The following is a 13,471-nucleotide window of genomic DNA, read 5'->3' as shown; positions in this document are numbered from 1 at the left end:
CTTGGGCTATATTTGGGCATTTGGGACTGGAAGGTGGGGTTGGTGTGAACAGCAACAACACTGCCTCAAGAGCTGGTGCTGGTTCACAGAATCACAGAATGTGAGGGTTTGAAAGGGACCAGGAAAGCTCATCCAGTGCAATCCCCCCCGGAGCAGGAACACCCAGATGAGGTTACACAGGAAGGTGTCCAGGCGGGTTGGAATGTCTGCACAGAAGGAGACTCCACAACCTCCCTGGGCAGCCTGTTCAATATGATCTGGAGAGTCCAAGGAGATGTCACAACTTTATGAATTTTACTTGTGGTCCTCATTTTTGCCCTCTCTGCCATTATTGCTGCCTTCAGCCAGGGAGGAACTTAAGGGATGTTCTTGCAGTGAATGAGATGAGAAAGGGCCTGCCAGTGTCTGGGACTACAGCTCAGCAACTGCAGACACCAGGCTGGTCCCAAGTCAGGCTCTTTGGAGACTGGGATCATCCTGCTCAACAAAGATACGATATGAGGATGAACCTCGCTGGGATGAACCTCCAACAAAACTGCGAAACACTCACACTCATTCCACATCCCTGGTTACTACAATGAAGTGGAAAGGGGTCATTTCCAACTTAGAAAGCTGGGAGTGATACCCACTGTTTAAAAGAGCCATTGCTGCCATTGGCGGCTCCCCTTGGGAAAGCACCAGTGGGGCAGGCGTCCACTGCTTCCTCTGCTACCCGAGGAAACCAATTATTGAAATTTAAAATCCTGTACACAGTAGGAATTCCCTCGTTCTCTGATCATTGAGATAAAAAATCACTAGAAAACTTTAAGAAACCATGTTTCTCCACTCAGCTTGTGATTTTCTTGAGTTTTCTCCTCTGGAGTGATAGCATTTAAAGGAAAGTGTATGTTTCCTACCTCCAGGTATTTTTCTTCCAAAATCTTAGTTTTTTCACTAAGAGAAGGTTTTGATAACAAATTATGAATCACCCTTAATTTATTATAGCCACCAGCATGTCCTGGCTGGGATGCTGGCTTTGACGGCCAGCCCTGACTGATACAGCCACAGCTCCTCTACAAGCATGCATGCAGACAAATCCATATTGGCAGTAGAAGAGACACACCGCGCAACACAGCACAGTTATACTGATTTCTAAGCAGCCTTGCCCTTCACTGTTCTTGGTCAGTACGTGAAATCCCCCAGCACCCCCCCACACACTGCACTGACATCCAGATGTGGGTGCCTGGGGGTGAAAGGGTGGCTGGTTGGTCCTCGGGGTCAGCACCTGCAGAGATAAAGGAACAGAAGAGGAAATAAAGGGGTTTATCCCTCTCCCGGCCCAGCAGGTCTCTGGAAACCCTGCTGGCACACCGTCTGTCATCTCCTTGGGAGGCCGGCTCTGCAGCGTGCTGGGCTTGGTTTGGTTCTGCATCAGTTGGAAGAAACGCTGGGCCTCTGGGCTCCCCCTCCTCCCTTCCCTCTGATGCTTTGTCTTTAGAAATACTCCTAATATGGTGGTTTGACCTCCCATGTCATGTTGTCACCAAACAGCCTGACACCCCTCCTGCAGCCTCTGCAGACAGGGGGGCTCCCAAATCCCACCACCAAAATGCAACAGTGGTTTCCTCCAGCCCCAACCCAGGACGAGGCCGCTTTCCTCCAGGCTGTGGGCTCTCTCTGCTCCAGCTGTCCAGGCTGTGGCATCCCCAGGCTTGGCTTAAATCCCAGAAAACAGGCTGCATTGGAAAGGGGTTGGGACCTGTCTTCTGCCCTTGACCAGAGCCCTGCTTGGTTGTGTGCACCATCAGCCTTCGGAAAAGAACAGGCACCTTCTCATGCCGATAGAGACTCCTAGAGCTGATGGATGGACGTGAAAAGCACCATTGACCTGGGTAAGACAGAGGAATTAAGGTTTCTGAGCATGGAGAACCTCAAAGACAGTAAGCAAAGGCCTGGTGACCTTACAGGACACAGTGTGACTATGACAGGCAGTGAGGGAAAATTCTCACTTCTTCAGCAATAGGTTTTACTTTTCTGTTCCTCAGCAGCCACAGCACTGCCCTGGCCATGGAATGCATGAGCTGCTGCGGCTGTTTGCACACACTATAGAACAGCTTGTGGCACTGCCCAAGGAGCGGAGGAGAGCTTTGGGAGCCCACCAGGGTGCACAGAGGGGCTGCATCCCGCAGCAGCGCTCCTGCATGGAGCGGGCTGGGTTTCACCGCAAGGTGTGATGTACCCCAGCAGCTGTTGCCTGCAGTTCCTGAGCCCTGGTGATGAGCATGTGGGAAGGACACGTCTGCAGGACCTGGCAGGATGTCTTCATGCGGCATGAAGACAGTGAGGGGAGTTTCTGAGGCCACATTCATGCTGCTGTGGCTCCTCTCTGGGACCGCAGCCACCCCCTTGCTTTGCCGGCTGTGGATGGCACACACAGAGAGAGGGAAACCACCCTGGAGGGTCTGACCAGGAGGGAGAGGGGTCCTGTGGGCTTGCAGGCAGCTCTGGGCAGACAGAGCTGCCTTGTGGGTTGTGTGAGCTGTGGATGGTGTTGTCGGACGACTCCATCCGAGGGCAAATGCAACAGAGATTACACTCTGACTCAAGATTAGTTTTGATTTATTATTCCCAGGAACCTTTAACACAGCAAAGCTTTTTGAGTTCCCTGCAACCAGCGCTCTTTTTTTTACTGCCTTTATAAATCACCTTAGTGTGCAGATATGTGAGAATAGAAAATGTTAGTCTAGAATAAACAATTGCAAACCAGTGAGACAAAATGATCAATATTCATAAGATAAAGCACTGGTGTAAAGTGAGCAATGATAATAATAAGGAAGAGAATCAAATCAAGAGGTGGGGCTCCCAAAACCTGACTTCCAAAACAGATGGTGACAAAAGAGTATGTTGCTCTGGACTTGCATAGCTCACCAAAGAGCAATGGTACCTGAACCTGGATGCAGCTACGGGTGCAGGATGGCACTTTGGTTCAATCTGATCTGTGTTAGTGTGCAGAAAGATGAGCCTGAAGTACATTTGTCTAGAAGGGTTGGGATTGTGCAGGAGAGATCAAGGACAAGACATGGGAATGGGGGGGTACGAATGGGCTGGGAGATTTCAGCCTGGGAAGACATGCCTGGTGAAACAATACATGTGGTGTGGGCAGGATGAGCCTGATGGCCAGTGCAGTGTTATCCAAGGTAGGAGACAGCAAGAGAGAGGGTATAGAGAGTTTTGCAGCAGCATGTGTGACTCCAGTGCTAGGTGGGAAGAGGGTGGAGACACTGCTAACACCACTGTGCCACTGGCATTCAGCTCCGTGGACACCGGGAGGAGTAGAGCAGTTCGTCTGCATGTCCTGGGACATGGTGCATGGCCAGGAGTCCTAGTCCCTTGGGTGGGCCCTGCTTGTGGAACCCACCTTCATCTGAGGCACCTCTTGCACAATGGGAAGTGATCTCCTCCAGAGCCTGGGACTGGCCTTGGGCACCACAGAGCAGGGAGACACTGGTGAGCAGGGTGTTAAAGGAAGGGATTGAGCAAGGAGAACTTCTCTGTGCAGAAGAGTTGCCTGGAGTGAAACCACAGCTGTCAACTAGTGAATTGGCTAAACTTGGGCAAGCAGCATGCAAAGAACAGGAGGTTGAGGGCTGCGTGTTTATTTCTGCCCCATGGTGGTTTTTGTCTGAAGCTAGTGAGTGTAGACTAACTGGTGGGTTACAAGGGTAGCAGCCTCTTTGACTTGAATATCTCAGTGTGGGATCTTGGAGGACTCCTTGTGGCGATGTCCTGTCTCAGGGCAAGGTGCAGCGCAGTGGTGTGGGGATGGGGGCAGCCCGTACATCAAGTATTCTGGCTATGCTGGGACAGGTCCGATAAAATCACAAAGGTTGCTAAAGCATAGGAATGTTGCAAATGTGTGGGCACATTTCCTTCTTGCTCACTTCCAGCAACATTGCCCAATCCTGCTGACACAGCACACAGTCCACTGTGCTTGGTGTTCAGTGGCCTTTTTCTTCTAAGTCTAAAGTCTAATACAACAAGAAGTGGTGTTGCTGAAGATGTTTTTCTGGGATCCAGGCAAAGGCAGATTTCGGGTCAGTCTGGGATGCCCAGCTTTTCGGGACCCCAATGGGAGCACTGGCTCGCAATACTGGAAGTGATCCCAGGTGACAAATTCTCTCGTGATGCAGACCTGCCCACAGGGACCTGAGACTGAGGGTGAAGCCCATGTCACCTAAGACTACACCCACAGTGCAGCATCCTGCACTGACCCAGTCACTGGGGCTCCCCCAGAGACACCAAGGTGGTCGGTTGGGACCGGGGTGCAAGAAATCCTGCCCCATGTAGACATTGACAGTGGGTGGGATGAGTCAAGCCTCTAAATAGCCTCTGCCTCTCCCTGTGCCTCTCAGACCCTGCACCCACAACCATCCTCCCGCCGTGGTCTGCAGCGTCCAGCCCCACGTGTCACTTGTGTAACCTGATGCACATCCGAGATCTTGTTGTGTATGACACCAGGAGATTGACCTTCACCTCTGGAGGTATGAGGATCTGTGGAGGCAGCTGGAGATGGATGGATGTTGCTGTATCTATTATGTGGCAGTGGGGCTGGAAGGGAAACAAGGGCCAGGTGGGAGAGAAATGGAGAGAGTGGGATGGCTGTGACCAGGGAGCCATGGAGAGAATGGAGAAGGATGGAGGTCAAGAGGAATGGGCAGAGATGCAGATGAGAGCAGCTGAGCTCCACAGACATACACAACTGACAAACTCTGTGCCAGGTAAATCACTAGGAACCTCCAACCTAACACAGATATGTCTATAAACAACCTAACCCAGCAAACTCTTTTGAGGAAAAACTCAAAAACTTTGATCATTGTTGCCATGGTGATGTGATTTGGAATAAGTGTGGCAGAGTGTGTTTTATTAGGAGCCTTTGTCATAAACAAATAACCTGCTGTAGACTTAGAAAAAAGGGATATAGCTGGGCTCAGACCATCTAATCATCAGACCCGGAGGCTACAACTAATAAATCAAGGAAATAGGATGACTGTAAATTCCATCAGAGGTCACCCGGTTAAACAAAGTGCAGGCATGGGAGACAGCTGGGGTGGGTGGGAGTGAATTAACGGCAAGGTCTGGTCACTGTCAGTTAGCATTCAGATTCTGGTTTATGGTGGCAAGTACCTCATATCCAAAAGCCTTCTAGGAAATAAAGTCTGCATACTGAGTACGGGCTGCCTGGTGAGACTGTGGCTTGTCTGGGGAGGTGTTGCCCTGTGGTTTTACCCTGGGGATGTGGGCTATGCTCTGCCTTGCATAACATCATCATGGTTTGACTCTAGTAGAGGTATGAGCAGACCCTGTCCTGTCCGAGGACCTAAGTCACTCCATTGATGAAGATTGCTGCCCTCCAAAGGCACTAGTTGCAACAGACTTAACCTCTTGTGTGTGGTGGCCCCACGGTCCTTGTGCATCTCTGCAATCTGGGGTGTTTAGTAAATTGCTGCATTCTGCCAGACATGGCCCAGTAGCAAAAATTACTCATGTGAAAAGTTGCACTTCTGCTGAAGAGATCTCATACTTGTGTTTCTGCTCCAGATTGTATTAAAAAGTAAAGTAGTAACTGTGGGGTTGATCATAGAGCTTGCAACTCACTTCTTGTGGCATTTGGACTCAGTGCTGGTCACATTGCAACACAGATCCACAGCCTGGGGTTAGTGATACTGGTTCCATCAGGTGCTGGTGAATGATGCCAAGACCAGATAGCAGGCATGTGGTGAGAAGAAACATGACTTTCCCCATCCCATCCCATCCCATCCCATCCCATCCCATCCCATCCCATCCCATCCCGTCCCGTCCCGTCCCATCCAGTCCCAGATCTGGACGTTATCTGGACCTGGCACACAAGCATGCTGGGTGGAGGCTGGCTTCCTCTGAGAATGTCCTCAGGGCAGGGGTGAGACAGCCCTGGACTGCTTGATGCTCTCAAGAACAAGAGCAGATGGGTGCATAACCCAGGGAGAAAAGAAAGCCCCAGCAAACCTGGTAATCATCAGAGCTATGGAACGCTCTGCCTCCAGGAAGGGTCTCTGCCATGTTGCTATTTGGACTTGTCTGAGAGACATGTTTTCTGTGGCCTTCATTTCTCAGATTTGTGAGTGTGCCGATTTGACAGCTGGACTGACCAGGAAAAAAGGCTGTGAGCTCACAGACAAAAGGGATATTTTGCTCTATGTCACCTCTACGCAGAACTGTACGTCACCTCCCGCAGTTCCTCTCTCTCTCACTTTTGGCACGGATGTAATGAAAAGTATCTGGCAAAACTGGTGTGTAAACATTAAATACTTCCCAAGTTTCTGTGACTCCCATCTACTCTTCTAGCAAAACCCTGCCCTCTGTAGTGCAAAATCTAATCCCACGGGTCATCAGCACCACACAGGTGGTGGCTATGAAAAACAGGTTGACACTGATTTTCCGATATAAAGCACCTACTGTGGCCCATCTTCCTCTAATTCAAAAAGCCCTTGACTTCGAACATCTTCAGAGCTGTGCTGCTTCCATCTTGCTGAAGCACAGAGCATCAGGTTGGGTTTATCCAGGGGAAGCTTGAACCTCTAGCATCCTAATGAGTGCTGTGAATGCAGCGTTGCTCTGACTCTCCCCGGGGATGCCGAAGATCAGGCTGGATCATGCTCAGAGCCTTTCCTCCTGCTTCGCCCTGGCGCTCCCAGCAGAGTGCTCTGCTTCCACGGGTCTGACTGCATCCCATGCTTGTTCAGCCTTAGCCTGGCATTAAATCCTGCCAGACAAACTCCTGTTCCCCTCAGCCTGGTTTTGCTTCACTGGCATTCCCAGTCTGAGCAGTTCCCTCATCTCCATCCTGCATCCTCAGAGATGAGGGAAATCTGGTGTGATGACTTCTGAAAGTGAAATTAAGTCCGTTTCCCTACATCTTTTCACATCCCATGTCTCAAACTTCTGCTTGTTCACCTCTCAAAAAAAGGTATCTATTCTGCTTTCCCTGGTGTTATACAGCATGGGATGGCTCATGTGTATTGCTTGGGCTGCTAATGAACATGTCACAGTGTCTGTCTGTGTGCAGGGGGCTGTGCAAACACCACATGTGTGTTGAGTTTGCAATCTCAGAAAGTAGAAAATGTGACACGTGAAACTTCTAGGGATCATTCAACCGCTTCGTGGTTCGGTGTCACCCTGTTGCTGCGCTGTGTACGAGATTTATACTCCCTGCTCTTCACTGAGGGCAGGTGGGGGAAGGAGGACTGGTTATGTTTTAGGTTTGGATTAAGCAAAAGTCATGGAGAGATGTCTGCAGAGAGGGCATTGTATAAGCAGCAGTAAAATTAACTTTTTCAGCCTGAGCTTGAACCTCATTTTAAAGGCAATTGTCTCCTGGGAGTTAATTTTCTAGAAGCTTGGTCTGAGTGGTGGTTTGAAACTCCTATGTCTGACAGCCTCAGCTTTAGCCCTGGAACAAGAATGGAGATAAAACTGTCACATAAGAAGTGTCCCCCACTCGAGGAAATATTTTTCCTGTGCAGAGAATCTGGTCTGAATCCCCATAGAAGTGTGCACCCGCTCAGCAGTGGTGACTCTCACACCTGCTGTCGTAACACGGTAGCACTTCAATCCACAGCACAGTTGTTCCAGGCGCAGGACAAATCCCTAACAAAGTGCTTTACCAAAGAGGCTGTGCTCTAATAAAAGATACAAACACGCAGCACGCAGCCACATAGTGATGACAGAGGGAACTGTGAGTGATGTCCCAGGGCTGCCATTGCTGAAGTACAGAGCAGAGCCATGAAATCTGACATTTTTCTGACTCCTCGACTGAAGCACAAACCTCCAGTGATCAGGACACCCTTGCAAAAGACAGGAGACGGGCAAGGGCCGAAGTCTTGAGCAGCCTGGGCCCCTGTGACTGTGAGCAGGTTTGGCATGCTGGGCACAGGGGAGGTGAGGAAGAGCAAGAGTATCGCTAGAGCAAACTGTGATGGCCTTGGACACCTCTCTTGACCTCTCAACACGATGGTGCTATGTGGGCATGCACACAGATGCAACCCCGGCATCTCCTGTGATGGATGTAGTCACTGCTTGGACAATTCCTATGGTGCCCTCTCAGCCGTATTAAACAAATCCTTCATTCTTTGGCCAAAAAAGACTAAAGCAGATGAAGCTGCACCCATCCATTGTACAGTGGAGGGCTAAACAATCAAAGAGCTGTTGTAAAAGGTAGATTTTCATCAGTATCCAAACACCAACCTCCCACTGGAGCCTTGCAAGGTGGCTTCCCCCTGTTAGGGCTCTGTAGAAGGCTACCCACCCTTTGATATTCCCCATTACAGGAATAGTTCTCTGCTGATAGCAATGGTCCTAGTTGAGAAATTCAACTTGCAATCTTGTTTTCCAGGTTGTCTGCACTTTTTCTAAACTCTAAGGCATTATATACCCTTCCCCGCTTGGGTGTGTGCACCTGTTTTAATAAAAATAAGTTAGTAGTATAATATGAAATTAATGTAATGATGCCACCTGACTCTTCCTCTGCAGGAATGTTCCTGTTTATTAGAAGTGGGTTTAGTGGAGAGCAGACGGGAAAGCATTTCCTATGTGCAGCTGGGAAGAGATGTCAGCACCTGCAGAGCAGGAGGGGAGGATGCAGGTCCGGACCGTGCACCAGCATCTGCTCACCCACATCCCTGCTTCTCAACAGCACCTCACCCGCAGCACGAGTTCTGGGTCATGATTTGTAATCTCACACTGGACGCCTTAGCCAGTCCCCGCAAAATACTTTGCCAACCAAGTTAGCTCAATTTCTGCATCAGATCATCGCTCCCTCATATTAAGAGAGCCTGCTGCCATCTGCAAATAAATTCTAAAATTGCTCTCTTTCAGCATTAAATGTCTAGTTCATCCCCCATTTGCTTCTAGCCATTACTCGGCCATTCAGGTGGGATGCGGGAACAAAACCATGTGAGTTAAGTGAGACAATGTGCACCCTGAATGCCATTGTGGGAAGTGGCTGGCAACCAGCTGAACTCTTCAAGGCACTCTGAATTACTCATGAAATCCAGTCAAAAAATCCTTTTAGGAAGTGGCCCAGTTGAAGAAATCAGAATCCACTCACAAACAACATGCTAACCAAAGAATAAGTCCATGGAGCCCGTTTCTCATGCCCTGACTCATCCTCAGTAGTATCTTTATTTTTTTTTCTTTGAGCAGTTAAAAAATTTGTATGGAATTGCTAGAGAATTTTATAGATATTACTCACCAGCTCAGCATGATTAAATGCAACCTATAGTATATAAAAAGAGGGCAAAATTTTCAAAAAGTGTCAGACTGGCTCAGGAGCTAAATTTCCCAGGAGACCTAAGTGTCGCAAATGCCGAGGACTGAGACACATAATTTTCAGGCTCTGTGCCACCCCGGAGTGCTTGTCCTTAGCTCTCAGGGCTGCCCAGGCAATGCGGGGGCATTTTCCTACACTGCCCAGCCCCGCTCCAAGCACAGGGAACTTTTGCAGGGAATAGCCTGTTTTAACCTGGAACTCTCTTTTAGGGTGAAGCCTTTAAATCCACATGTAAGGAACATTTAACGAAGGAATGTTGTTTCTATAACTGATCTGGCACCTGACCCCAACAGGGTGGAAGGACTGAGAGACATCAGACTACGAATCCTTAATGTAAAACAAAGTCTCTTCAAACTAATCCAGAATGCAAACTGATTATTGTATTTAAAAAGTTAAGCTGGGGGGAAGGGTAACCAAAGAGCCATGAATCCATATTTTAAATAAATCGATAAGGGGAGGATGTTGTTGTTCTATTGACAAGGTAATTGTTTCCTACACACAGAACTTAAGTGGATAGACTCATCCTTTAGCTGTCTCCATAGATGAGATAGGGACTTCAGGCACTTGATGTCAGAGGACTGCTTTGCCCCAGGATAATCTCCTCCAAGGTAACTGTGGCAGTACATATTTAAAGGTTAACATTAGAGTTGTGCGATCTAGTTTTACCTTCTGAAACCAGGGAAGGGCTGGGAAGTCACATCTGCAGGAAGGTGACTAGAGAGGGATGAACTTCTGTCACACTCAGAAGAGCCTCTTGGAGCTGAATGTCTGACTGTACAGTGGATCAAAGCCAATGAATTTGAGCCAGAGCTCAGAGTATGAGAAAAACACAGCTCTGCTGAACTGCTTATCCTTGCCCAGAGACAGCTTAAGGCTTCCCAAAGGATCAGCATCTTTGAATTTTTGCCCCCTACAAGTGCCAGGAGGGAATATGAGGGCACAAGTGTGATGGAGGCAGAGGGAGCCCTTGAAAACATGGTTGTTCCTCAGGCCTTGGGGAGCTCCCACCTGCCCCCAGCCACCACCCCACACTGTGAGAGCAGATTTTGTGCCCAACCTGCTCTATCCCCAGTGCTCAGCACAGGCAGAACTGCCCTCTTGGCCAGAGCAGCTGCTTCATTTCTGCTTGTAGCTGATTCTGGCTCTGAGAAATTTCTGTGCAACTCATGGCACTGAAGATAAAGCAAACCAAGGAGACACCTGGGGTGGGAAAACATTTCTTATTCCCTTCAGGGCTGAAACTCACAAAAATCAAAAAGCCACCAGGAATGGCTGGAGCAGAACTTCACCCTGCCCTGCGAGCAGTGGGTGTTTGCAAAGGACAGGTCAGTCAGCAGCTCCCTTTCCGCACAGCAATAGTAATCTTGGCTTTTAATAGCTCTCTGTGAGCTCAGGAAGAAGGAGCAGCTGACCATGAAACAGCAGCAAGGACATCTGATGAGGCCTAAAAATGTAACGTGTGAATGATGTGTTTTTAAACAGAGCACACAAAGGGAAAGAAAGAAGTTGGGATAGATCCAAAGCTGCAAATCCAGTCCGGGGGAGTGAATGCTAGGTGAAGACTAAATTACCATTAAACTCTCAAGTGGGAGTGGAGGGTTGAGCTGTCAGGACTGGAGAAAGAGACTAAAAATTTCCAAACAGAGGACACTTTTGGTGGAAAAGGCACGTAATACTCTGCACCCACCAGGGTTTCAGCCATTGGGATATGCTGGGCTCCCATTTGTCCAGCTGGGTCAAAACCAAGCGCATTACAAAGAAAATGAAAAATCCAAACCAAAGTAGGCATCACATCTAGTGCTCCTCTCATCTTGGTAGGACAGCTGTCACAGCAAGGAGAAGAATGAGCCTACCCTAACGTGATTTGTTTTTCAGAAATCCATACGTGGCATTTTTATTACCTTACGTTTTGGGTGACCATAATCTAATTGTTCAATATTGTCTTCCTGAAGTAGTCAAACTGCAATTTGGAGGTGGTCTATAATTTCCATCGCTCTCCTTTCCTCTTTTGAAAAACAGATATTGTACTTCTACCCCAGCCCTTTCTCACCCTTCCATGTTCTTATGGCTCCCTAAAAGCACAGCAAGCACTTCAGAGGCAGCTTCAGCTGAATCCTCAGGTAGTCCAGGGGATGTCACTGGGTGCTGTGTGTACAGAGAACCTCCATTCTGGTTCAGTCACCTTTAACTCATCCTTTCTCACACCTGGCCTGTCTAATCTCTTTGTGAAACACATTGCTTTATACAGCTTGTAGCAATTATTTCTTTATTTTGAGTGTTGAATATGCTGAATGCTTCAGCCTCATCTGTGTCATCTGTTATTTGCTGCCATGGTCCCATAGGGCTGGGCTTCCCTTTGTCATCCTCTTACTTTGAAGGTATTTCTGGAGCCTTTTCTTGTGCCTTTTCTGCTCCTCACCAGCCTGGGGAATGTTGGGAGGGCTGTTTCTAATCCAGTATGATTGTGTTGCTGCTCTGTGTGCTCTGTGCTCACATGTTCACGTGCCCCATTTACTGTGCAATTCTTTATTTTTAAGCCCTAAAGAGCTTCAGATGCAGCTGTAATGGCTCTTTTTCTCCCCTTTCATCTGCATCAGTATCATTTGCTCTTAAAAGGGAGATATTTTCTCCTGTGAGCAGATCTTGGGGAGGTGTCAGTCCTGTGGACGTGCTCCAAGGGGTCCCTGCGCGCTGGGGTCTCAGTTTGAACAGCCTTCCAGTGACAGGGGGCGTGACTGGGGGGCAAGCAGGAAAAATTCAAGCTACATTGCGGGCTTCTCTCTGATCTGCACTCCCTTCCATCCCTTTTGTTTTGATAATCTCACCTCTTGTCACTGGCCATCTGGGAACAGATTTCCTGCCAGAATAATTCACTCTTATGGCACTGTTTTCTTTTCCTGCCTATATTTTTTTTTTTTTTTCCATGTTTCAGCTTGGTACAGATACTGGTGGGAGGTACCATTGAGATGAGACGTGATGTGTGAATAGGACACGATGCCTGTGATGGCAGCAAACTGGCACTGATGATCTCCTGACTCTGCCCCTGTGTCAGTCTCACAGCGATCAGGCATCTGCAGTCACAAGGCATAGGGTTAGGGGTTAGGGGTTAGGGTTACGGTTAGGGTTAGGTTTGGGTTACGGTTAGGTTTAGGGTTAGGGGTTAGGGTTAGGCTTAGGGGTTAGGGTTAGGGTTAGGGTTAGGGTTAGGGTTAGGGTTAGGGTTAGGGTTAGGGTTAGGGTTTGGGTTAGGGTTAGGTTGATCTTGCCTGGATGGATGGTAAGCAAAGGAGCAGCTCCTTGTGCCGTAATTCAGGGTATCAGAACAGTTTGTCCAGGACAGCACAATTTTATTTATGTTGTCTGCTTAACAAGGCAAAACTTTCTTGGAAGACAGCAGGACTGGGATCCCTAGAGCGATATAGAAAAATGTGCTTAAAGGCATATGCAAAGGTCATTTGAGAGATCCAAGAGAAGGGCTGGAGACATTTTGTGCCAGCTTCAGAGAAACCTGGATACCAAGGAAGCATTACAAATGTTGTTTCATGCCAAAATGCAGCTTAATAAAAGAGCAGGAGATAACAGGAGACCCGAATAACTGCTGTCCAGCTGCACATCAATACCTGTTAAAAGTCGATGTGTTCTTTCGGTGGGTTATAGAAGAGCTGGACAGGCCAGAAATGGAGCCAGGGACACAAGTTCTTTAACAAAGGAACATAGATACTTAAAACCCTTTCTACCTTAAAAAGGGACTTCCTGGAGTCTTCAGCTGGGTTTTCCTGACTTGGACTCAGGTCAAGCTTGGCACAGGAACGCTCTGAAATAATTCAGCTGCTTTGTGTCCTTGGACAGAAGTAGACATTTTTCTTGGGCCAAATTACAATTCAAAGCCTGCTTGGCCAGGAACCTTTAAGGACTGGCAGTCTTTCAGCTGGTTTGCCATAACTGAGACACGGAAAATAGGTGCTGCTTTTCAGTAGCTTAAAATACAATACAAGGTGGCTTTTTGCTCACCTTGGTAAACCCGGTGTGAATGTCATCAGGTTAATTTCTGACTTGCAATAATGTAAATGTTGGTAATCCAGCTCTCAGCTCTTCCAGCTCATGCTTTGAGACCCTGGTGATGTTTTT

The sequence above is a fragment of the Columba livia genome, chromosome 17, assembly GCF_036013475.1.
Source record: "Columba livia isolate bColLiv1 breed racing homer chromosome 17, bColLiv1.pat.W.v2, whole genome shotgun sequence".
NCBI classification, from domain to species: domain Eukaryota; kingdom Metazoa; phylum Chordata; class Aves; order Columbiformes; family Columbidae; genus Columba; species Columba livia.
This window is presented reverse-complemented; position numbering follows the sequence as displayed.